This window comes from Lontra canadensis, unplaced genomic scaffold (genome assembly GCF_010015895.1).
Source record: "Lontra canadensis isolate GAN:19392208 unplaced genomic scaffold, GSC_riverotter_1.0 scaffold13, whole genome shotgun sequence".
Lineage (NCBI taxonomy): Eukaryota > Metazoa > Chordata > Mammalia > Carnivora > Mustelidae > Lontra > Lontra canadensis.
In genome coordinates this window covers 27,496,356-27,520,827 of record NW_022631007.1, presented here as the reverse complement: position 1 = coordinate 27,520,827, position 24,472 = coordinate 27,496,356, and the positions used below count along the sequence as shown (strand labels likewise).

The following is a 24,472-nucleotide window of genomic DNA, read 5'->3' as shown; positions in this document are numbered from 1 at the left end:
ATACCCAAATCCTTAATTTAATTACATCAACAGACCCTTTTTCCAAATAAGGTAGCATTCATATGTTCCAGGTATATCTTTTGGGGGCCACCACTCAATCCACTAGAGGATTTGTTAAAATGGGAAAATAGGCTAACAAAAGTGAGTAAAGATTCGAAGACTAGATTTAAATCTATAATTTAATTTGTTAATGAAATGTGTACAATTTTATTTTTATTTTTTTAAGTTAAAGCCATGTAATTTATCATCTTTAAATAATGCCCGTAGATGTAACTTAACCATCTAGAGATTTTTATCATTGTAGAGACTCGCAGAACAATTAGATTGATGACAAGTGGGTCAAATGTTTACAGGTTTAAGAAAATCTGTTTCCACTAGCAACTTTCACAAATGAAAAAGAAGACTTTGGGTAGCCATCAAACACCAGTCACCTTAATAAAATATGTAGTAGAATTATAAGACCTAGCTTGTAAATCAGGATCTAGTCAGGAAAATAGAAACCAAACTAGGTATTTCAGAGAGACAGCATTTAATATAGGCAATTATATTGTTGCGAAAGCTAAAAGGTCAAAAAGGGAAAAGTCAGTAACCCTGAGGTTCATAAGGACAGAAAGACAGACGGCAGCTGAAGGAACAAAAAAGAGGAGATAACACTGTAATAAAATAGGATTGCATTTCATACTGTGTCACTGGAGATGCTAAGCAGGGTGCTGGGAACACCAGAGAGAGGGCATCCAGAAATGAAGTCACTCCTCAAGATACTGCCAGAAACAGAAAGGGAGAGAACTATGACTTCTCCCCTCTTTCCTTCAAAGGCCTTCTAATTTGCTGCTGGAAACTTCTATTGGCAGAACCTAACAGAAAGCCAGCTAGAAATGAAGCCTGAGAAATGAGGTTTGCAGGCTCCTAGTCCCAGCATTCCGAAGTAGATTGTGTAGATGGGTAAATGGGGAATTAAGGGATAACAGGCAAATAATCAGCACGCCCTGTGATGTGGAAAAGCGGGTGGGTTTCTACATTGCTGAGGATACTGTGAGTCAGAGCAGTGAGACAAGTAACTCTTCATACTTATTGACTAAATGATACCATTTTGGGGAACATAACCAAAAGGAATAAAGAAATAACCTCAAGGAAAAAAAAAAGAAATAAAAAATTTATACAAAGATGTTGGAAGTGGCATCATTTATAACAGCAAAACCATGAAAACAACCCATAATGCTCAACAATAAGCAAACCATGGCAGATCTATGTAATAAAATACACTAAAGCTCAAAAAAAAGAAATACATATTTCAAATAAGTATGAAAATGTTCATATAAAATAAATTTAAGTGGAAAAAGTAGAACCCAGAATTGTATTTCTACTATAACAATTGTAATTGTATAAAACTGTATGAAAGTATCTGAACAAAGATCAGGAAAGAACTGAAATGATGTAACCAGTTTAGAGTTAATGTTTCTTAGGCTTCTTTTTTCCTATAAAGTGCTTAAGTTCTTAATTAAAAAAGAAAAGTAAAAGATTCTTTATTTTCAGATTCTAAACCAGCTAAAAATTGTGTGTTTCATGCTAAGCTGCTTTGAAGGAAAAACCTAACACACACACACACACACACACACACACACACACTACAACCTGGTTAACCATTCCCACCATAGCACTTTTTACAACTCTGGCATTAATCACTGCCATGGCCCGAGGCCAGTGTCCGATTGGTCTAGAGATTTTATTTTACAACCTGAGAACGCTGGCTAGCTCCCAGTGCCTGCGCTTTCCTGCCCTGAGCTGAGCCTTTTTTCTTGTTACACTACTTCATGTATTTTACCACAGGCCAGGAGCTGTTAAAGTTAACTAAAGCAATGAATAAAGATAACAGGGCAGTACAAACCGCTCCCCCCACCCCCCACCTGCATTTTAATGACTATTTAAATTTTTATCAATATTTGTTGCTTCAAGATGATTTGTTCTCTCCCTGAGCCCCAAGTGCCCATACCATTCCTAAAACAAAGCTCCCTCAAGACAGAGGGCAGAAGGCCACACCTTGGAAATCACCCTCCCCCAACCCATGTTGCTTCCCAGAATCATGAGGTGCCAAGAAGTTTTTTGCACTCATGAACTCTGCCTCATTAGCAGGCTCATACTGATGCTTGTCACAGCTGCCTCAAGACCATTTGGAGTCTGAGAGTAGGTGGTTACATCAGGGAAAGTATGACAGCATAACTGCCTCCCATGGGGACCTGCTGGCAAACAGCCCAAGAGACCTTGGCCATGCCCCCAGCTGGCTTGCTGTGTGATTGATTAAGCAGTGGGAGGACTCCCAGGACAACCAAGCCCCGAAGCCGACCAGCTTGCCGTTTTTACCTTTATGAGTCCTGAGAAGCATCTTCCACAGGGTGCCTAGCCCCGCCCACCGTTGCCACCAACCACCTCTGTGTAACCCTTGGTGAGCGATTTCAGCCCTCAGTTCCTCGACTTCCTAATGTATAAAATGGGCAAATAATAGTAGCTGCTTTGTAGTTTTGTTGAAGAATCTGGGATAATGCCCTTGAGGCTTAATGGAGGATATTGCTAGCTGTTTATCCAAGATCCATTCTACTTTTCTCTCTCTCTCTCTTTTTTTTTTTTTAATTATTAAAAGAAACATGATTTCATTTGGGGTAGCAATATGCCCAGCTAAAATACTCCCTCCATAGACTCCCTTACAACTATGGTGACCATATGTTTCTGTTCTATAGGGAAGGGTTTCCAGAAAAGCAATAGTTTCTGATTTTTTTTTTTTTAAAGTAGCGGACAGAGCCAGCCAGGATGTGTATTTTGTTTTTTAGTCTTTTTTCATTCTGTATTAACATGAGAACACCTAGAAGAAGAGCAGCCATCTTGTAACCAAAAGGACAAAAGCTAAGAATGTTAGATCAGGAAGCTAGGAAGACTCTGAGTCCTTGAAGATTTTCTCAAGCAGACGGGCCAAAAGTGAACTACCTACTTCCGAACTTCGTGTACATGGAAAAATGAACTCTGTTTGGCTAAGCCACTGTGGTTGGAGCTCTGTCCTGCGAAGCTGACTGCAATCCTATTCCAAACACTCAGCAGACTGCCTGCCAACAGTAATACCTGACTAAAGGTTACCTTTTATTTTTCTATAAAGTATCCCAGTTATGAATCAGCTGTCATTACATTAAGCACTAAGAGAGGCTCACCATTATTATTGTGGAATTCAGTTAACAGTAAATAACACATAAAATCCTCCATTATCAACTTGGGCTGGTAAACATTCTCATTATTCAGAGACACTGGCTGTAATAACGTTTGTTAAAATAAAATTTGCCCTCCTACTGCATTTTTTTATTGCTACTAGGTCATATTCAACTAGCTCTCTGAGGAGATGATTTTATTGATAAATCTAGTAATTGAATGAAGAGGAAGGGAATAGGACATTTAAATACTCTAACATTTATTTTTCTCAAAATTACATTTTATTTGGTGAAAAGAAATATTCCTTTCCAAGAGATAAGGTCTGTACTTTTATTTATAAATAGAGCATATTCGTTTCTTTGGAACTCAACAATGCTTTCTAAGTAAGACTGCCAGTAGAGGTAGGGAGAGTACACTATTGTTGATTTAGCCGAGAGGAAATCTGAAATACATAAAAGCTCTAGGAGTGTCTCAAGATTTCCCCAAGTGTCCATTATGACCGTGTATATAGCTTGCCCTCATATCTCTGCATCCCCAATCTCCCCTACTTGGGCTGAAACATGGATCTGTCTCTACCACCAGAAAAGCTGTTTCTAGATTCAGTCTGGGAAATACAACTTTACCATAACACCAGGGAGAAATCAGAAAATCTGCCAGGTGTCTCCACAATCCATTAATTACATTGTGCTCCTTTTTTCTCCGTGTTTGTTTTTTTTTTTTTTTTCCTTCTATTTTTAAACTTTGTTGTTCAAATAGAGGAAAGCAACAGGATAGGTTGGGTTATCCTGTAATAGTAACACCAAATCTCAGTGGCTGAAAAATGCCAAAATTTGTTTCTTGTTTATTCTATTCACCCTTAATGGGTCAGCAGGGACCTTCTCCTCATGACAGCCATTGAGCCCAAGCTGAGAGAACTGCCGCCATCTTGAATGTTGCCTATCACCGTGTCAAAAGGAGACTGCACTGGCACTTTCAAATATGCATCATTTTTGCTCACAATTCATTAGCTAGACCAGTTTCAGGGCCCCATACAGTCATAAATGGACCATGAAGTTCAGCCCTACCGCATGCTGGGTGGGGGGGTGGCGCTAATAACAGGAGAGAGTTCGCATTACCGGGAAGACCACCTACCTACAGCTGTGAGCATATCACTCATGTTATCTAATTCTCATAACAAACCTTGATATTGTCTAGCTTTATTTTTCAGATGAGAAGTCCGGGGCTTAGACAGGTCAAGTAATTTATCCAAGAATCCCATCTAATGTGTACACTTGATTTCAGTTTCATCTGATTCCAAAGTCAGGGCTTTTTCCATTATTTCCCTAAGCCTCCTGGTATCACATCTTCAGTAGCTTACAACTTCCCAGCCTTGGGGGGTCAGGTGGGATAGGGGAACAGAGAGTGAAGAAAAGGTTTATTGTTAAGAGAGAATTCTCTCCACAAAGCCAAATGGTGCAAACTTCTGTGGCCTCATTAGTACAATGAGGCGACCAACTGAACTGACTTCACTTGCAACTAAACCTGACACAACCAGAAGCAACATCGACTAAAATGAGATTATGGAGAAGGAGATATTAGGAATGCCAAGTTGATCATACAGACATTGCCACAAAACTGAGAGGCAGCATTATGCAATTTCTGGTCCTCCAAAACCTTCTCATGATCACTTCAGAATGCTTTCTAGTACCCAGGGTGATACCCAATTGTTTTCTTTTTTCTTTTCTTTTTTTTTAAGATTTTATTTATTTATTTGACAGACAGAGATCACAAGTAGGCAGAGAGGCAGACGGCAGGGAGAAGGGGAAGCAGCCTCCCCGCTGAGCAGAGAGCCCGATGCAGGGTTTGATCCCAGGACCCTGAGATCATGACCTGAGCTGAAGGCAGAGGCTTAACCCACTGAGCCACCAAGGCGCCCCAACCCAATTGTTTTCAAGAGCTCTATTTGCTACTACATAAATCTCACCTTTAATCCCTAGAGAGTGCAGGTAATTTTGTTAAGTTCGTTAAAGGATTATAGACACATTTTTGTTACTGCTCCGAATATACTGATTTGGGGAGGGATTCACATTTTGAAGTGAGTTCTGCATTCAAGCACTGCCAGAGAGGTTGATCTAACCTAGACGTCTCAGGTAGAGGATGGTTGCTTAGCCCTGACCTGCTTCTTCGAGGGATATAATTGTCAGCAAAAGGAGGATGATCCTTTAAGCTTTTAAAATAGTTTTTACATTGTGTCTCATTTCTACTACACAGCTAACTGTAAGACCTTAAGTATTCCACCAAAGTTGAAGCTGTTGATATAACAGAGCTCGATTTTGACTTTTCGAAGTATATTCTAAAAAAAATTACAAACATGAAGGAATAGAATTCCTTGTCTTAGGAAGACCTTACTCAAAAATACTCATGATAGGGGCACCTGGGTGGCTCAGTGGGTTAAAGCCGCTGCCTTCGGCTCAGGTCGTGATCCCAGGGTCCTGGGATCGAGCCCCGCATCGGGCTCTCTGCTCAGCAGGGAGCCTGCTTCCTCCTCTCTCTCTGCCTGCCTCTCTGCCTACTTGTGATCTCTGTCTGTCAAATAAATAAATAAAATCTTTAAAAAAAAAAAAATACTCATGATAAAACATGATCTGTAAAAAGCGGTCTGTACACGTATACAGCCTTTTGGCTCTAGAGCTGTTAAGTAGCCAGTATGTACCAGTTTCAATATACCATGGATGTGCTTGGCTGAGTCACTGTCGCACCTTGCCTCTCTGTGGGTCTATTTTAGCAGCACTTGTGTTTGAGTGATAGATTATGGATGATTTTTCCCTCTGTTTTCCAATTTTTTTGTAGTGTTACTTTTCTGATTAAAAACATTTTTTTTAACCTGAAGAGCATTTACAATATGAGTTCAAATACTTCAGATTATGCACTCCTATATTCCTAATAGATTTTTTTAAAACGGGAAACAGTGTGAAGATAGAGTTTCAAAGACTCAAATAGTACTCTTAAAATAATCAGTAAGGCATGAAAGTTAAAACTCAATTTTAAGAAGAATGTCCTAGAGTTGAGGGTCAACCCCTCCTTAGAACAGCCAAAATTTAAGTCACCTGAATAAATAGAGAGACGAGAAGGAAAGGGCACTCTGAACTCTGCAACCTCTCATATTTAAAAGAAAAAACAGAAGAGGTAATTCCAATTGACCCTTTGTACTTTATGGGTTTTGCATCTCTGGGAAGGTTAAGATGACAGCCCATTCTAAACACATGTCCATTTACATTACCAGCCTTTTCCATGGGTGACTTAAGTGCATATTTGAAACATTCCAACAGAGAAACAAAAAAGACATCAAAGGACCAAATAAATCCATGCAAGAATGGGGATTTGAGAGCCAGTTTATTCGGACTTTATCTCTCTTATTTACCCACCACAATCCAAATGAGACAATAACATAGTCAGTACCCAAAAAGACCTGCTTTCCGTAGTCAAAACAGTATAGATCTCCACTATCTTTTGGAAAACTCATAGTGGATGCTTTGACTATGTTAGCAAAGGGGACTAGCAGAGGATATGGGGACGATTATTTTACTAACATATTTTAAGTGTGTCGAATAGGTGTCGAGTTCCTGTCTGAATGCTAATTAAGCCTGGATACTAAAAATGAACGGGAACAGGTTGAGAACAGTTTTTATACGACTTGGGTGGTTAGCTGGAATAGCCATGATTGAAATGCGCTGAGTACCCCAACTTGGGTTGATGATGTAATTCAAGTTGAACAATTACTTTAACTTTTCAGACAGTCAGGCTAGGTCTAGATTCCTTTGAAATGGCCAGCCTAACATTCTCTTTTTAATGACTTTTCCCCTTCTTCTCTTACACTCCTTGCTCCCCTGATGGTGTCATTACATATGGAAAATTGCAGATGTTTAGTTTATATGAGAGGAAAGATGAATATTCACTTTTTAAAAAATCTGGTACATGAATAAAGTCCCTGTAACAGTACATCCAATGCTCACATAAAGAACTCTGGGGTCCTTAACTTTAGTAAGAGCTAAAGAATGTTTTTAAGTGGAGAGGAAGAAATGATGGGAATATTTGCTGCAGGATACAGACATCGGTCCCCTCGTTCCATTAGCTCAACAGGAATTAAATGTAACTATGACCAGGGGAGGTCATTAAGTCAATGTTTTGTTTTGTTTAAGAAGTCCTTGCTTTGCAACCTGGCTGGACTGATGTGTTGGGTTTGTCCAAGGAGTACAGAGATACAATAATTGGGTAGAAGACAAGAAATAACATAAACAAAAGACAAATACTGAAGTTCAAATGGGTACAACCCAGAGGAAGGCTATGGAGTGTTGAGAAAGAAGCAGATGTTAAATACTTACTTAACTTCTTCAGCTGGTGTCTTAACTAGGGGCATTACCATTAATCAAAACTGCAAGTTTAAGTACTGGTTCTCGAAGGAAAAAAAATCAGAAAGGGGCTCTTTGTCCTTTGTTAACACAAATACAAACATTTGTACAACACAGAGAAATGCCTTTCTGTGGTTTTCTCCTTTGCAAGTCAGGGATGACTGGGTAATATTCAGGCAGAAAAACATAATAATGATCGACGACTGGCAAAGTCTTATATTTTATATCACTATGAGCAGATATTTTTTATATATTTTTGGCCTGTTTCTCTATATATGCAGTCATTTCTGCTTGTCATTGGAAGAGTTTCTTACACAACTTTTGAAATATGTATGATTCTTTATAGGTCCCACAAATGATGAGCTACTACTTTTCCTTAAAGTTTGCCCTCTTCAACTTAAATTTTTTTTTAATTTAAAAATTACAAATGTTGGGCGCCTGGGTGGCTCAGTTGGTTGAGTGACTGCCTTCAGCTCAGGACATGATCCCGGAGTCCTGGGATCAAGCCCCATGTCGGGCTCCCAGCTCCATGGGGAGTCTGCTTCTCCCTCTGACCTTCTCCCCTTTCATGCTATCTCTCGTTCTCTCTCTCAAATAAATAAAGAAAATCTTTAAAAAGAAAATTACAAATGTTGGGGTGCCTGGGTGGCTCAGTGGGTTGAGCCTCTGCCTTCAGCTCAGGTCATGATTTCAGGGTCCTGGGATCAAGCCCCACATCTGGCTTTCTGTTCAGCAGGGAGCCTGCTTCCCTCTCTCTCTCTGCCTTTCTCTCTGCCTACTTGTGATATCTTTCTGTCAAATAAATAAATAATAAAAAAATCTTTAAAAATTATAAATGTTAACTGTAAAAATGTAAACAATGAAGAAGAATATAGAAAAATTTTAAAGTAGTGCTCTCCCTTACCCTTCTCTTCATACTCATTTTAGTTATCTACTATTGCATAACAAATTACCCCCCAAACTTAAAGGCCTAAAACAATAAACATCTATTATCGTACCAGTTTCTGTGGATCAGAAATCCAGAATGGCTCAGCTGGGTGGTTCTTGGCTCAGAGTTTCTCACAAATTGCTGTGAGGATGCCAGCAGGAATGGTAGTCATCTGAAGACTTGACTGGGGTTGAAGAGTCCACTACCAAGGTAGGATCTCCTCACATAACTGACCAATTAGGGCTGCTTGTTGGCAGGCCTCAGTTCTTTAACATGTGGACCTCACCTTCAAGCTTCTTGTTTCCACAAGGTAAGAGCTAGCTGTGTCAAGGGTGAATGGTCCAAAAGGCAGAGTAAGGAGGCATCCAAATGTCTTTTATAACCTCATCTCCGGAATCACACACATACACTAAATCCAGCCACACTTGAGGGGATAGAAATTGGGCCCCATGTTTGCAAAGAGGAATACGGAAGTACTTGTAGACATAGTTTAAAACTACCACAGTGCTCTTAATCTTTAAAGGTAATCACTACTAATATATTGGTATATAACTTTCTAGATGATTTTCTATGTATGTATAAATATGTATAATGTACACATGAATTTTATATATAAGATATATGTTAGATTATAATTATATTAGATTAGATTATGTATTTATAGTTGTTTTACAAAACCCAGAAAATGCTATGAATATTATTTAAAAAAATTTATTCATTAATTTATAAAAGACATCATTTATCCTCATGCCACAGAGCTTCTTCTTTTAAAGAGCTGCGTAGCATTTCATTGGCTATTTATATAATTTATTTAAGCATTTCCCTAAAGATGTACCTCTGGGTTGTCTTCAGTTTTTTGTTACTGTGAATAATGTTGCAGTGGACATCCTGGTACATAAAACCTTTCCTGCTTATTTAAGTATTTCTGTATGAGATATTCTTATAAATGAAATTGCTGTATCAGAATATTTCTGCTTTTACAATTTTGATAAGTACCATCCACTTGCCCTCTAAAAAAGTGTAACATTTGTTTAGTCATTATATTAGTTAGGGTAGGCTAAATAGAGCTAAAAACTGTCCATGGTTTCAAGATAGTAAGTTCACTTCTCTCTTCTGTAATAGTTCAAAGCAGATTTTTCTGTTGGTAGTGGTAGGACTGGAGTGATAGGAGGTTTTTGCCCACATGGCTCTTAAATACCTATTTTTTAAAAGATTTTATTTATTTATTTGACAGACACAGATCACAAGCAGGCAGAGAGGCAAGCAGAGAGAAAGGAGAAAGCAGGTTCCCTGCAGAGCAGAGAGCCCGATGTGGAGCACGATCCCAGGACCCTGGGATCATGACCCAAGCCAAAGGCAGAGGTCTTAACCCACTGAGCCACCCAGGCGCCCCTGCCCACATGACTCTTATCTACATGGTTCTCCAAGGATCCATGATTATAGTGTGTCTGCCATTTTTTATGATATTCTAAGGTGACTTTGGTTGTTGCCATCATCATTCTAAGAAATGAGGAGGGAGGGGAGAAGATAAAGGGATAAGTCTAGAAATTTTTATTGGCCTGGCCTGGAAGTGACATTCATTGCTTCCCCTGGTATTTCACTGAAGAGAACTGCAGAGGATACTGGGAAATATAGTAAGGTTGGCCAAGTATATGCCCAGCTAACATCTCTGCCACAGGGATTTTAAAATATTTAAAATTGGCATGTCCCAGATGTCAGGTAATCAAAGTGACTGCTAATTAGAAACAACTAGAAGAACCAAGCAGTACCTATTGGCTCAGTATTAACCCTACTATACTGCCATGAAAATTTTAGAATAAAAATCCCAATAATATTTTTCATGGACTCGAAAGTGTATTTTGTTTTGCAATTTAAATGTTAAGCTTATCCAAAAGAGCAACTTTTGAAAAGGAAAAATAATGAGGATGTTCTTGTGTTTTTAGATATCAAAGCATAATATGAATACAGTAATTAAAATAATGAAGTACATAGGAATAGAGCAATGAGAATTTATAAAGCTATAAATTCTGCCAAACTCTCAAGTGTATTAATCATTATTTTCTTAGAGACCACCCTCTCTAAGTCTGCCATTATTCTGCTTCCCTGTGGAGTGATTTCTTTCTAGGTCTCTTGCATGCCTGGGGTTTCCCTTTGGGCCCCCCCCTTCTATTTTTTAAGATTTTATTTATCTGGGATAGAGAGAGAACATGCACAAATGGAGCAGGGGTAGGGGCAGAGGCAGACTCCTGGCCTGGCACAGAGCCCGACAACATGGGGCTCCATCTTATCGCTCTGAGATCACGACCTGAGCCGAAGTTAGATGCTCAGCTCACTGAGTCACCGAGGTACCCCTGTGACTTTTGTTTCCTTTGTTCCATGCTATCTTTTTTCATGGTTTACACACTTATTTTGCTGGAGCCCAACCATTGATGGCTTCCTGAGAGAGGGGAAGGTAAATCTGCCTTGTATGACTAAAAATACTTTTATTCTTCCTTCAAGCTTGATTGACAGTTTAGCTGGGTATTAATTGATAACCCCCCACCCCCACCCCAGAATTGTCTTCCGGCATCCAGTGTTGCTATTAAGATGTCTAGTGTTATCTCCTACCTATTACTTTATGGGTCACCTGGGTTTTTTTTTTTTCTTTCTTAAAGCTTTTAGACTCTTCTCTTTTTCCTTGCTGTTCTTGGCCTATGTCCAGACATACTCTGGCTTTTTGTCTGTTGTTTATCTCATTTGTTGCACTGAGCACTCAATGGGACCTTAGCCTCTGAAGATTGACATCATCCAGTTGGAGGGATGTTCATCCATTATTTCTTTGCTAATTTCCTCCAATCCATTTTTCTTCTGTTCACTCTTTTTAAAAATCCCTCTTCCCTGTTAATCAGATGATAGATTCCTAGATTGATTCTCTAGCTTTCTTATTTTCTCTGTTACTTTTCCACCAGTACTTTGGAAAGAAGGTTTTCATCTTGTCATCCAATAAGATATATTATTAATTGCCTATAGGCTCAGGCTTTCTTGATCATCATCCTCTTAGCTCGATTATCTGCCTCAAACTTTTTTGTTTGGTTGGTTGGTCTGGTTTTTAGGATTTTGTTTATTTGAGTAGTTTGTAGCCATCTCTGAGAGGCAAGCAAGGGAGAAAAAATTCTTGGATCCATTTTAGAGTCTGAGATATTGAGGCCGAAGTGTGCTCATGGCAGGGTCAAAGACACAGCTGGTAGGGAAGACAGCTCTAAAGCTGCCCGAGGCTGTGTCCCAGGCAACAGCAGCCCCAATCCTGCCCCACATAGCCATTCACAGAGAAGTGTGTCCTAGCTTGGGAGGGGACAAGGCAGACCCCTACCCGACCTTGCCCACACCCTCTTAGCTGTGCCATTCCTAGGCCCTGGAGAGCCCGCCACCTGATAACAGCCAAGATGGTGGCTCCTGTGCACACTCTCATAGACACACTCACCCACCATGTACATGGCTCCATAACAGGCAGCCCAGACAGAGGCACACAGCTGTCTCCATGGGCACATTGCACACCTACACTATGCTATATGGAGCTCAGGTCCAAGCAGAAACACCTGTGTCCTTGCCCTCATGGGCACACTGGCATGGGAGGGGGAGTTGGGGGGTGGTCACTGGGTAGGCAGGGAGCCATGGCCACTGTGGCAGCTTCACCAGTTGGCCTTCGCGGCTTTGATGTCATTCACAAGGCTCTGGGCCAAAGAGATACCAAAGATCTGGAGGACGGTGATGGCCACAAAGACTCCAGCCACAACATTCAGGTTGTCCTGCAGCCACTTGTCGAACTGGTCCACATAGCATCCTTTGGTGTGGATGGAGCCCTGCTGCTCCAGCTCCAGTTTGAGCCTGGAGTCCGAGCCACACTGGGTGCTGAGGACACCTTCCACAGGGTCTCTGATGCAGCAGAAGGACACCCTGCAGCACTCCCAGCTGGAGTTCAAGTCAGTGCAGTTGAAATAAATATTGAGGTTCCAGTCATTAGGCCCCATGGCTCCACAGCAAGATGGATATTCCCGAGCAAAGTCAATGAGGTTCTGGAAGTCAATGTTGTCCCAAAAGGCCTTGACGTTGTTGTTGAGGAAGAAACTGAGCAGGTCTCAAATTGTGTTCTTGAACACAAAGGAAGAGATCCCTGATGCCAGCTCCGGGAAGACGATGAGACCCAAGAACACCGAGAAAAACTTGAGCAGAAAGGTGATCTCCCGGAGGGCCTGGATGCAGCAGGCAAAGCCCAGCACCAACATGGTGCCTCTGATCCTATGAGCTGCCCGGCGGGGTGGAAGCCTCCCGGACCTCCCAGCACCGAGCTGCTGGAGAGAATGCCCTTCTCACCCCAGGCCCAGGAGCCAGCACCCAAAAGACAATGTTGAAGCCAAAGGGAGAGTATTTCCTCTGGCAGCCCATCTCCGGTAGCTGGGAGGGCTGCTGCTGGCCCCAAAGGCACTAAGAGTGGCCTCCTGCCTGCCCGGGGAAGCAGGGTAGGGGCTGCACCAGTCCCCCACAGTCCCGCGCAGACCAGAGCCCCTAGAAGCCCAGCCAGGCCGGGATGGGGAGGGGTTTTTCTGCCACACAGAGCACCGAGGGGTGGGGGCCACCAGCCCAACAGGGGCCACCAGAGATAGAGGCTGCCCTGAGCCCACATAGCGACAGGATTGCTGCTCCCCCATCATTATGGAAACGTGGTTCCCCTGAAATCTTTGCTTCCAGTGCTCCTGCCAGCGTCATTCAAGTAACTCACCTTCTGTTGGTATCAACAGATACACATTTTCTGTTCACGGTCAAGCTTACTCTGACCCGTACTCCCTACTCTTGACAGACTCGCTCTCCCTCCTTATGGGGCCTGTGCACAACTTGCTCATCTCTGGCGTCTTGTAGCTTTTCCTCTTGTAACAACAATTTCCCTGTATTTTTCACCAAACGCTCCCGAGATAATCTAATTCTCTCTGTAATCACCATCATTCCCGTCTGGGCAGCTTGTTCCTGCGGCTGCTCCATCTACCTCTGCCCTATAGCTTGGCTGCCCTTGAGTCAGGTCACGTCTTCTGGCAAAATCAACTGTGGGCTGGGAGTGGTGGTGGGTGGGGAGATAACATCAAACATTCTTGCCTGAAGAACCCCACGGGGTCATTTTCTGCCAAGAGTCTTCAGGTATGGTAGTTATTCAGAGGTATGGCCAGCCCTTTACAGTGACTTTAGATAAAATACTCAAACCTTAGGAGCCTCGATGGCCTCTTTGAAAAGTAAAAGTAAGTAGATATCGCCCATCTATTTCATAGGATTGTTTTGAAAATAAAATAAGCTGTTGTACGTTATAAAGCACTGCTCCATGTCAACAGCTGGCGAAATGCCTGGTGTATAATAAATGCCCCATCCACAGTGTAACTGGATGCCATAAAGTGCCCGGGACCAAAACGGGTTCTTTGGGGCCACTGCTGAGAACCACATTGCTGAGAACCACATCGCTTTTAGTCCAGGGCCCTCCCAGGTGCTGGGGCTATCTGTGGGGCCCACTGACAAGGCCTGTCAGAGAGCCTGCAGGTCTGCCCTCATTCCTGCCCAGAAGGCCTGGGGGGAACAAGCTGGGGGTTTTGGGGGGGTGGTTTGGGGGGAACTTCAGAGTTCTTAAGGAGAGCCTGTGCCCTCTTCTTGCCAACCTGGGAAGAGGAACGAAGATGCTCTCTAGAAGCACAAGGGAGGGAAGCCTCATGAGTGTGTGTGCATGTGTGCTCAACCACACAGCCACTCCTGCCCCCCTGAATCAGGGATGAGTGAGAGTCTCCAGTGTGAAGCCACCGGCGCCGGGACTAACAGAGAGCCCGCTGACACCCCGTGTGAAGAAAAGGGTGGGAGAAGGATGATGGAGCCGAGAAAGAACAGATGGTCTTTTTTTAAAAAAGCTTCCCCTAAAGCTAAAACTTTTAATTAAAAGACTAATTTTTCCTTCTTAAAACCCCCTTTTTATGGTAAAATACAGCACACAGACAGAAAAAAACATAAAATGTGCCGCTTAATGAGTTATCAAGGCACTATCTGTGTAACCATCACTGAGGTCAGTAAATTGAACATTGCCAGCCCCTCAACTGTGTCTACTTGTGTCTCTCCAAAATCCCCACAAATGTAACCATAACTTTGTCCTTTTTTTTTTTTTTTTAAGATTTTATTATTTGACAGAGAGAGGGAGAGAGAGCGAGAGAGCACAAGCAGGGGGAGAGGCAGGAAGAGGGAGAGGGAGAAGCAAGCTCCCTGCTCAGCAAGGAGCTCGATCTTAGGACACTGGGATGATGACCTGAGCCAAAGGCAGACACTTAACCCACTGAGCCACGAGGCGCCCCTTGATCTTTATCACAATTCCTTTTTTATTACTTTTTTCATGTAAGTATGCACCGTAAAGCACTGTGCTTTAGTATTGCTTGTTTGGGGACTTAATGTAAGTGGAAACATACAGTATGCATATACATCAGTTTGTCTATCTAGCTACGGTTGAGGGCAGTTGGTTTGTTTCCAGTGCGAGGCTGTCATGAACATACTGGCACGAACGTCCTTGCACATGGTCCTGGTGTGCCCATGTATAATCTCACAGGGGCGTACAGCCAGGAGTGGAACTCCGGAATGGTAGGGTACTGGAATCCTCCACTCGACTACAGCTGTTTTCAAAGTGGACTCTCACTGTACATTTGGGGAGCAGTTCTCCTTGCTCCACATCAAAGCTGATAATTCTTCACTCTGAGATAATGTACTTCTAGAGAAAAAAGGCCTTTAGAGGCACATGGGTGGCTCAGTGGGTTAAGCCTCTGCCTTCAGCTTAGGTCATGATCTCAGGGTCCTGGGATCGAGCCCCGAATCAGGCTCTCTGTTCAGCAGGGAGCCTGCTTCCCACCCCCCCATCTCTGCTTGCCTCTCTGCCAGTTGTGATCTCTGTCAAATAAATAAATAAATAAATAAATAAATAATTAAAAAAAAAAGACCTTTAAAAAAATGAAAAAATAATGGCAGAATGAACAGGTAACTCTTTTTGAGTGACTTTACATGGCAAAACAAAGATGTAGTAGTTCCACTTGGACCTATTTTCACCCCTTGAAAATCTCCTGGACCATGCCATCTCAAATGCTGACAACCACTGTCCCATATAACACGCTATCGATTGTTCCTATTTATCTTTTTTAACATCAAAAACCACATGACACATAGAGCATTCAGCCTCCAAGGTGACCGATCCAGTGAACCTCCACTCTTGGTATTTATGCCTTTGCGTAGACGTACCACCCTGAATAAGGGCTGATTTTGTGCCCATTTGAAGTCTCAGCGTATGAATTCACAGGGTAAGTAAGGAAAGACACTGCCGCTTCAACATTGCTCTTCTGGATCTATCAGTGTGGGGGAAGTCAACTACCATGATGTGAAGTTGCTCAAGGAGTCCTACAGACAGGCCCACATAGAAAAAGAACCCACTTACTAACACCAACTGGCTAAACAAGTGAGTGAACCAACTTGAAGAAGGCATTCAGCCTTCGGTGATTTCAGGCTAGCCTCTGAGTTTTTCAGCTTGACCCCAGAAATTATAAGGCAACAAGCTGTCCACCTGTTCCCTGTCTGAATCCCTGACCCACAGAAGCTACGAGATAGTAGATAATGACTGTTGTTTCAAGCCACCACATTTGGGGATGATTTGTTACACAGCAAGAGACAACTAGTGACATACATAACCACCTAGGAAGTATCCTTGACAAAAATTTGAACCTGAATGTGAACATGCCTATATGTTTAATGACAGATTTAGAAGAAAGAGAAGGATAGGAGAATGTGTTAAACGACTACACCACAGGGATGCAATTAGCAAAACCCAGAATATAGGAAATTCTATAGTGCAAATTACCCAAGTTCTTCAGCTAGTAGATTGTTGGGGGTGGGGGGGGGGAAGATGAGGAGAGAAACCTAACATTGAAAGAAACTTAGAAGGTATGACAGATTGCATTATTCTCAATACATGTGGCTCTCCTTTTTGGGAGAATTATCCTTCTTTTTTCCACACGGACCTCAGCTTTGGCCACGTGATTTTCTTTGATCAATGAAATGTAAGCAGATGTGATATTTACTACTTCTGAGCAGAAATTTTAAAAGTCAGGCACCTGGGTGGCTCAGCCATTGAGCATCTGACGGCGGCTCAGGTCAGATCCCAGGGTCCTAGGCTCAAGCCCCACATCAGGCTCCCTGCTCAGCAGGAAGCCTCCTTCTCCCTCTCCCTCTCTGCTGGCTTGTGTTCCCTCTCTCACTGTCTCTCTGTCAAATTAATAAATAAGAGCTTAAAAAAAAAAAGAAATTTTAAAAGTCATTGTGTGTTAACCATTTCTCATTCCATCTGCCAGGAAGTGGGTGTATCCCAAACGGGGACTGTTTCTTCAGCCCGTGGCCAGGAGTGAAGAGTATGTGAAGCTGATTCACAACAGAGATTCACGTGAGCAGGAAATAACCCCAAGTTGTTATAAACTGCTATGATTTTGGAGCTGCCTGCTACCATAGCATAACCTCAGGTAGTCTGCCTCATGTAAGAAATGTTTCAATCAAATGAAACAGATAAACCTTATTAGGATCTCACTTTATGAAACCATTGTAGAACTTCATTACTATCATTTGGAAATTTCCCATAATAAAAAGTTAAAAAAAAAAGTCTAGGGGTGCCTGGGTGGCTCAGTCATAAGTGTCTGCCTTTGGCTCAGGTCATGGTCCCAGGGTCCTGGGGCTGAGCCGTGCTTCGGGCTCCTGCTCAGTGGGGATTTGCTTCTCCCTCTCTCCCTCTGCTGTTCCCCCTTGCTTGTATGCGTGCAGGCTCTCTCTCTCTTCTCTGTCTCACTCCTTCTCTCTCAAATAAATAAATGAAATCTTAAAAAAAAAATAGTCTATTCCCTTGAGCCCCAGAGTTGTCCCTGACTCTCAAAGAGGTACAGAAAATATGGGAGCTGGGGGAATGGAGCCAAACAATTAAGTTTAATGAGTTAGTATAGAAAAGAGGGGTTTGAATAAGGCCTCACGAAGGAGACATCAAAACTAGTCATTTCCATGGTGCCTGGGTGGCTCAGTTGGTTAAGCTTCTGCCTTTGGCTCAGGTCATGACCCTGGGGCCCTGGGATAGAGTTCCGCATTGGGCTCCTTGATCAGCGCGGGGAGTCTCCTTCTCCCTCTGCCTCTGCTCCTCCCCACTGCTTGTGTGTGCTCTCTCTCTCTCAGATAAAGAAATAAAATCTATAAAAAAAAAAAACCACACACACAACTAATCATTTCCAGTAGGAAATATTTTTCTTCAGGAGCATTTTAACAGTTCATATCAGGGCAGGCTTCAGAGCACTGGAGAGGTGTGGGGAGCTCTGGAAGTAGTAGCTTCCACCTCAAGGGTGAAAGGGAAAGGTGTGGCTTAAGTAGAACCATTATCTCTTCTCTGCCTATTAGCTAAAATCAAATTCAGTATCTGCTTTCACCAGTTAGAGCATCTGATGTGTTCTCTGTCTGTGTACTGGGCATTAAGTTACTGCCTAGAATTAGGAGATGGGTTGGGAGTTTGCTCTCTCCACTCCCTGCCTCAGCCTGGAATTGCATTACTTCTAGGAATGATGCATTCCTTTGAGTTAATGACAGATGGTTTTCTATTGTTCCACTTGTTTCCTACAAAGTGCTCTAATTCACTCTTCATGAGGCTCCAGACTGCATTTCCGCCATTTGCACAGCAAGGATAGAATTTCCTCTAAGTGGAGTAGACCCAGTAACTGAGCCCGGCCACCTTGCCAGTACCACATCCAAGAGAATGTTGTAGAAGAGGGCCACTTGGGTAGGGGGAGGCCTGAGCTGAGAGAAAGAAAAAGTGGCTGAGCTTGAGGCAGACCCCAGCTCAAGAGACTATGTGGTAGGACACGTGCTCCCAGGGAGGGTGAGAAAGGCAGCTATGCTGGGGAAGAAAATCTGTTAGCATTAGAAAAGCAGCAGCAACCTTGGCCATAGCATCCCCTGCCCTCCTGCCTCAAGGAGCAAGTGAAGAGAGCCCACCTCTCATCCCATCCCCCAAACCTTGGGTGGTCATCTCTAGGACAGAAGAAGAAGATGGGTGTGTGAAGGCAGACACATCTCCCACCCCCACTCCCTCTAGATAGACGTTTAACTTCTGTGTTGTTTTGTTCTTGAGATGGAAGTTGAGAAGTAAGGAGAACCGAACATTAGAAATAGGACTGGGGAGTTCCAGAATCGGGAAGGAATGTCAGTCAGGTATGAAAGGAGCCCATTGCCCAGGGATTCCACTAGAGGAGGCTGGGAGCGGTTAAATAGCTTCGTGCTTACATCCCAGTGAATCGTTATGCCTCCATAAGCATAGAGTTCCTTCATTTCCCCTGACAACACAATAACAAGAAATAAAACCAAAAAATTGGGGTTTGGGTTTTTAAGTGATACACCATCTTTTTTTTTTTTTTTTTTTTTTTTTTAAGTAATCTCTACACCCAACGTGGGGCTGGAACTCACAACCCCAAGATCAAGAATTGTATGCTCTAGGGACTGAGCCAGCCAGGTGCCCATACCACCCACTTCGCACTAGACAAACCCTGTCCTTGGCAATTGCCCTTCTTAATCTTTCCTGCCTTCTGCCTTCTCTCTCTTATCCTGCAGAAAAGCTATGCCCCCTGCTGCCCTCTGTGCAATTAACTAGAGCCAAACTTATGTACCATCAAGGACACTAAAAATAAATATCTATATTTTCTTTTAATATTTTGCCTACTGTGACCCACTTTTAGCTCAATTTCAAAAGCAAGGGAGTGAGGTGTGTCCTAAATAAACAGGGCATTGAACTCTGTTCTACTGTTTTGGCTGCATAGCTTTTTACGAAAGTTGTTTTCTACAGACGGTAAGAGTTTAAAAGACCTTCTGTGTCAATATATTGATATTTAAGCTTCATCAAAAATCTATTTCCTTGGGGACCGTTTCCCACTGAGAATTCTGGTATTAAAGAGCTCTGGTTAGGATCAGCTCTAAAGAGCCTGAGTCACATGTAGAATCACTTACAACCCACCCACATGTCTGAAAACACATTTTTCAGCAATTAAAAAGTCAAGAGCTGTGAAAATTTCTTGCAAAGAGAGTATTTCATCAGCCGGTGTTATTTTAATTATTTGTCTTTAATGAAGAATCTACGAATGTCTTCAAAAAATCAGACTTAATAGGTAGACTGTCACTTAAAAAAAATCAAGTTACGGTCTGAAGGTTTCACAGGCATTGGGCGATTATTGTCATAATTTAAATACTTCAGTTTAGACAGCAAGATATATGTGAGTGCTTTAAAAGTTAGTTTTAATACTCACCCTAGGAGTTGTTAATGACTACTTTAAAGTGCTCTAATGGGGAATACAAACTCCAGGGGGTTTGTGAGCACTGAAGGGCTCTAATCAGAACTTGGCCTTGGGATCTGTGGCTATTATAGCTTGTTGAACAATTCATTTCTGAATCTACAGTACAGGATTTATTCCTTAGCATAAGAGACACTAGAAAGAACTTTTTATTAGTGAAATGAGTGGGTTTTGCGGTACGTGTAGAGAGCAGGAATCTCACCTTTAAAGGAAAGGGGCGTTAAGTTTTGGATGAGTCCTGAACAGGGCTGTCGGTTTGGGTGTTCGTTTAGTCCTGTGCCTGCTACTTCACGCAGGATTCTGTCACCTGAGTCAGTGAGAAGTGGCCAGGTCCTGCTTTAGGACAACGTGGTATGGTTCAGGCAAATATTTCAATGAAAGGTTCTGGTCAGAAGCCTTGAGTTTAGGGAGCTAACAAGGACTCTTGTGTTTGTTTGTCAATCAGTGTTTAGGCGTGGAATTTGGTCAGACACTGACTTTCACGGACTCACTGTCCAGTGGCCCTATGGAGGGCGAGATGCCCCAGACTCTGGATACAAATTGGCAGAGACCCCACCAAGACGCTGACAACGGTGTACTATCAAATTGGCTTAAGCCAGTGAACCAACATTTGGTCCACAAATAATTACCATGAGATGTAATGAAAAAGAAAAAAAAGAGGGCCAAATAGAAAGAAGAAAATGTACTTACAATGACAAAGATTCATAGAGAAAAATGAGGTTTGTCTGCATAACGATAATAATGTAAATGAATTATATAAGGCTTCCTACATGTCCAAAACTCTCTCTTAACATAAACATATACATGTATTCATTTAATACCTGCCCCAGTTCCATGAAGAAATACTATTATCATATTCTTTTTTTTTTTTAAGAGTTGTTTATTTATTTTAGGAAAAGAGAGAGAGAGCAAGTGGGGGAGGGTGAGGGGAGGGAAAGGGAGAATCCTGAAGCAGACTCCCTGCTAAGTGCAGAGCCCGATGCAGGGCTCTATCCCAAAACCCTGAGATCATGACCTGAGCCAAACCCAAGAGTCAGCCACTCAACCAACTATGCCACCCAGGAGCCCCCAATTATCATATATTTAACTGTTTCAGGAAATAGGAGCACAAAGTACAACTTGTCCTAGATCCTACAAGGTGAGTAAGTGGACAAGCAGTGATTTGAACCCAGGCAGTCTGACTCCAGAATCCAAGCTCTCGTTGTTTTAGAAACCAGAATCTTTTTTTTTTTTTTTAAGATTTTATTTACTTATTTGACAGACAGAGATCACAAGTAGGCAGAGAGGCAGGCAGAGAGAGAGAGGGAGGCAGGCTCCCTGCTGAGCAGAGAGCCCGATGCGGGGCCTGATCCCAGGACCCTGGGATCATGACCTGAGCCAAAGGCAGAGGTTTCAACCCACTGAGTCACCCAGACGACCCTAGAAACCAGAGTCTTCTTCCTGAAACACAGCCATCGCTATGTGACCAGGAGCCACAGGAGTTTATAGAGTTAAAGAAAACTGGACTTACTCTAAGAGCCCAAGGGGAAAACTAAGGAATTCTGCGGTTTTCCTTGGCTTGAGAAAAGACCCTTGCCAACAAGAGAGCTTTCTGTCAGGCATCATTTGGGCAGCAGGGCTTCTGCGATGAATTAAAATAAAGACCTGTCACTTGGTCGATGATGTGTATAACAGTTCTCCTAGACGCAACAAAGCTGCTGAGTATTAGAAGACTTTGAAGAAAAAGGCAGGCAGCAGACAAGCTGTTTTTCTCTCCTCCACGTTTCACTTCCTTCCTTTTCCATCTCCCTATATCATTCCATACCAGATCAACTGTTCACACATGTGAGGTTATTGATGTAAGTCACCGCAAACATCCCTGCATGAAAGCATATTTTTCTCTGTCCCTTTCAATCCCTCAGCCAGGGCAAGAGTTGGTTAATTTTTTTTTAAGATTTTATTTATTTACTTGAGAAAGAGAGAGTATGAGAGACATCACGAGCAGCAGGGAAGGGTAAAGGGAGAAGCACATGCCCCACTGAGCAGGGAGCCCAATGCGGAACTTGATCCCAGGACTCTGGGATCACAACCTGAGCCCAAGACAGATGCTTAACGTACTGAACAACCCAGCCTTCCAAGAGTTGGATAATCTGATCACCGGCACAGTTATTTGGCGAATTCTTGACCTGCAGCTACAAATCTGATCTTGAGCCTTGCTTTTGCAAGATCCTCCGTGGACAGTTCTTCGAGGGGACAGAAACCACCAGCCTGCAGTCGGCATTCTACAGATCCTCTACCATTTACTTGCTTTAATTCCTACAGCATAATTTTACCCACATCTCACAGAAGTGAGCGTTTGGAGGTCCACTCAGGGCCTTTTTCTATTTCCCTGTCCTTGAGGGGATATGGTGTGCCTCTCTTCTTATCCTCTTTTTTCAGCCTATTTCTGTGTATACTCAGGATCCTGGCAAACTACTCACTCAGCCACATCACAGAACTACAGGAAACTCACTGTGAGCTCAGCAGACCTAACATCACGGCTCTGGCAGCCGCCAGATCCACAAACATTTCAAGGTTCTAGGACTTTTAGGGTTCTTATAACTGTTACTTGATAAGTTCCAAATACTTTTTTAAAAAATCCCCAATATTTGCATATACCAGATTGATTTTATATAAAAATATAATAATTAATTAATGTATTCATCACATTTGAATTGAGACCAGGAACTGAACCCAATGCTAGAAACTCAAGAGAAATAAGATATGGATCCTGCTCATTTGTTGGGACTCGTTTTGCTTGTAGGTAGTAGGAATCCAACTTAAAGTAGCTTCAACAAAAAATGAAATGTGTTGCTTCCTGTAACTGAAAAGTCCGAGCACAAATTTTAGGCTTGGATGGATCAAGGGAGCTTCTCTTTTCACCTCTGCTCATCTTTGACTCTCTTTCTGTGCTGGCCTCATTTTCTTAAAGATACCCTCCCCAATATAACTTGAACCAATGGCTTTAAGAAGCTTCAACTTAAGTCATTCTTAGGCATCAAAATAGCAGAGGAATAGAGACCTTCTCTCTCAGATCCATTTGGCAAAAATCAAGGAAGATTCTGACTGGCTGCAGTTGATGGCGTGCCCATTTGATTGCCCACTCTGGCCAGGAGAATGGAATATTCAATTAGGCCATGCTTAGGTTAGCTGCTTCCCTCCCCCCAGATGAGTTGTACAACATGACATGCATTTCCCACACAGAGAAAGGGGTGAAGGAGAGAGAAAAACAATAGATATTCACTATGGTAGTTAGCCTCAAAGACGACCCCAAAGGATTTTCACCTCCTGGTATTTATATCCTTGCACAATCTTCCACACTATATCAGGACTAGCCTTTGTGACTAATAGAATCCTGCAGATGAGACGGCGTGTGACCTTCAAGGCTAAGTCATAAAAGGTATCGCAGGCTTCACCTTGCTCTCTCTTGGATTACCTGCTCTGAAGGAAGCCAGCCACCATGTTGTGAGGACGCACATGCTGACCCCTGAGAAGATCCCTGGGGAGGGGAACTGAGGCCTTCTGCTAACAGCTAATTCCAACTTGGTAGCCACTTGAGTGTGCCATCTGGAAAGTAGATTTTCCAGCCCCAATCAAGCTTTCAGATGACTAGCAGCCGTGGGCTACACCTTGACCGCGACTTCTTAAGCAACTACCCAGCTAAGCTGCTTCTGAATTCCTGAGCTACAGATACTGTGAGATCTGTGAGATCATAAATGTTTATAATCCTTTCAGGCCGTTAAGTCTCAGAGTAATGTGTTCCTCAGAAGTAGGAACTCACATCCAAGTAGCTCATTGCCCAGCCTAAAGATGTAGACATTAAACGACTAACTTTAATTTGTGAGTGGGAAAGGAAGATGGAAGAGAAGCGTCCATGCAGTTTCACAGGAGAGACCACCTCTGAGCTAGGCTCAGGGAAGAATGCAACAGGGAACTGAATCCAGGCCAAGGGAACAGCCAAAGGCTCAGAGACTTGAAAAGTGAGCTGTGTGTTCAGGGAAATGCAAATAGAATAGTGTGGTTATGTTTAAGGCAATGGTTCCTCAGAATCACAAGGAGGATGTAAAAAATATACAGCTACTCACAAATCCTAGCCCTAGACAATCTGATGATTAGGAAACCGTGGTTTGGGATTGCAAGGTTGTTTTTTGTTTGGGGTGACATGGTTAGCTGTTTGCTGTGAAGATGTATGTCTGGTGCAGTGTTTTTGGTGCGTTCTTTGGACCACATGTTACAGAAAGCAGAAAACATAGGCCCTCGGGGCAAAATCAATCCTAATAAAATAGAATATGAATGAGCAGGTAGAGTGGAGTCCAGAGATCTGCATTCTAACAAACATTTTAGGAAATTTTAGGCACACAAGTGCATTAGTATATAAGCTTGAGAGATGAGTGATTTGTGGAAAACTCAGGAAAGAACTGTCTTGTGGAAATATGGAGAGTTTCAAGGAGGTGATGAAATACCCCAAAATGGCCATGCTTGTATTATGATGGTGGCAGTTGTAGACACTAGGGTTTTGTTTTTGTTTTTGTTTTCCATGGTATAGGTCTGTT

The 24,472-nt window shown here is 42.5% G+C and overlaps 1 non-coding gene and 1 pseudogene across 1 annotated transcript; one reads left to right on the top strand and one right to left on the bottom strand.

Moving 5' to 3' along the window:
- Positions 1-12,173: 12,173 nt before the first annotated feature.
- LOC116867896 lies at positions 12,174-12,782 on the bottom strand (annotated as a pseudogene).
- Positions 12,783-17,944: 5,162 nt separating this feature from the next.
- LOC116868009 lies at positions 17,945-18,136 on the top strand. Its single transcript, XR_004382728.1, has one exon. It is a non-coding gene; the product is annotated as a U2 spliceosomal RNA (small nuclear RNA).
- The last annotated feature ends 6,336 nt before the right edge of the window (positions 18,137-24,472 follow it).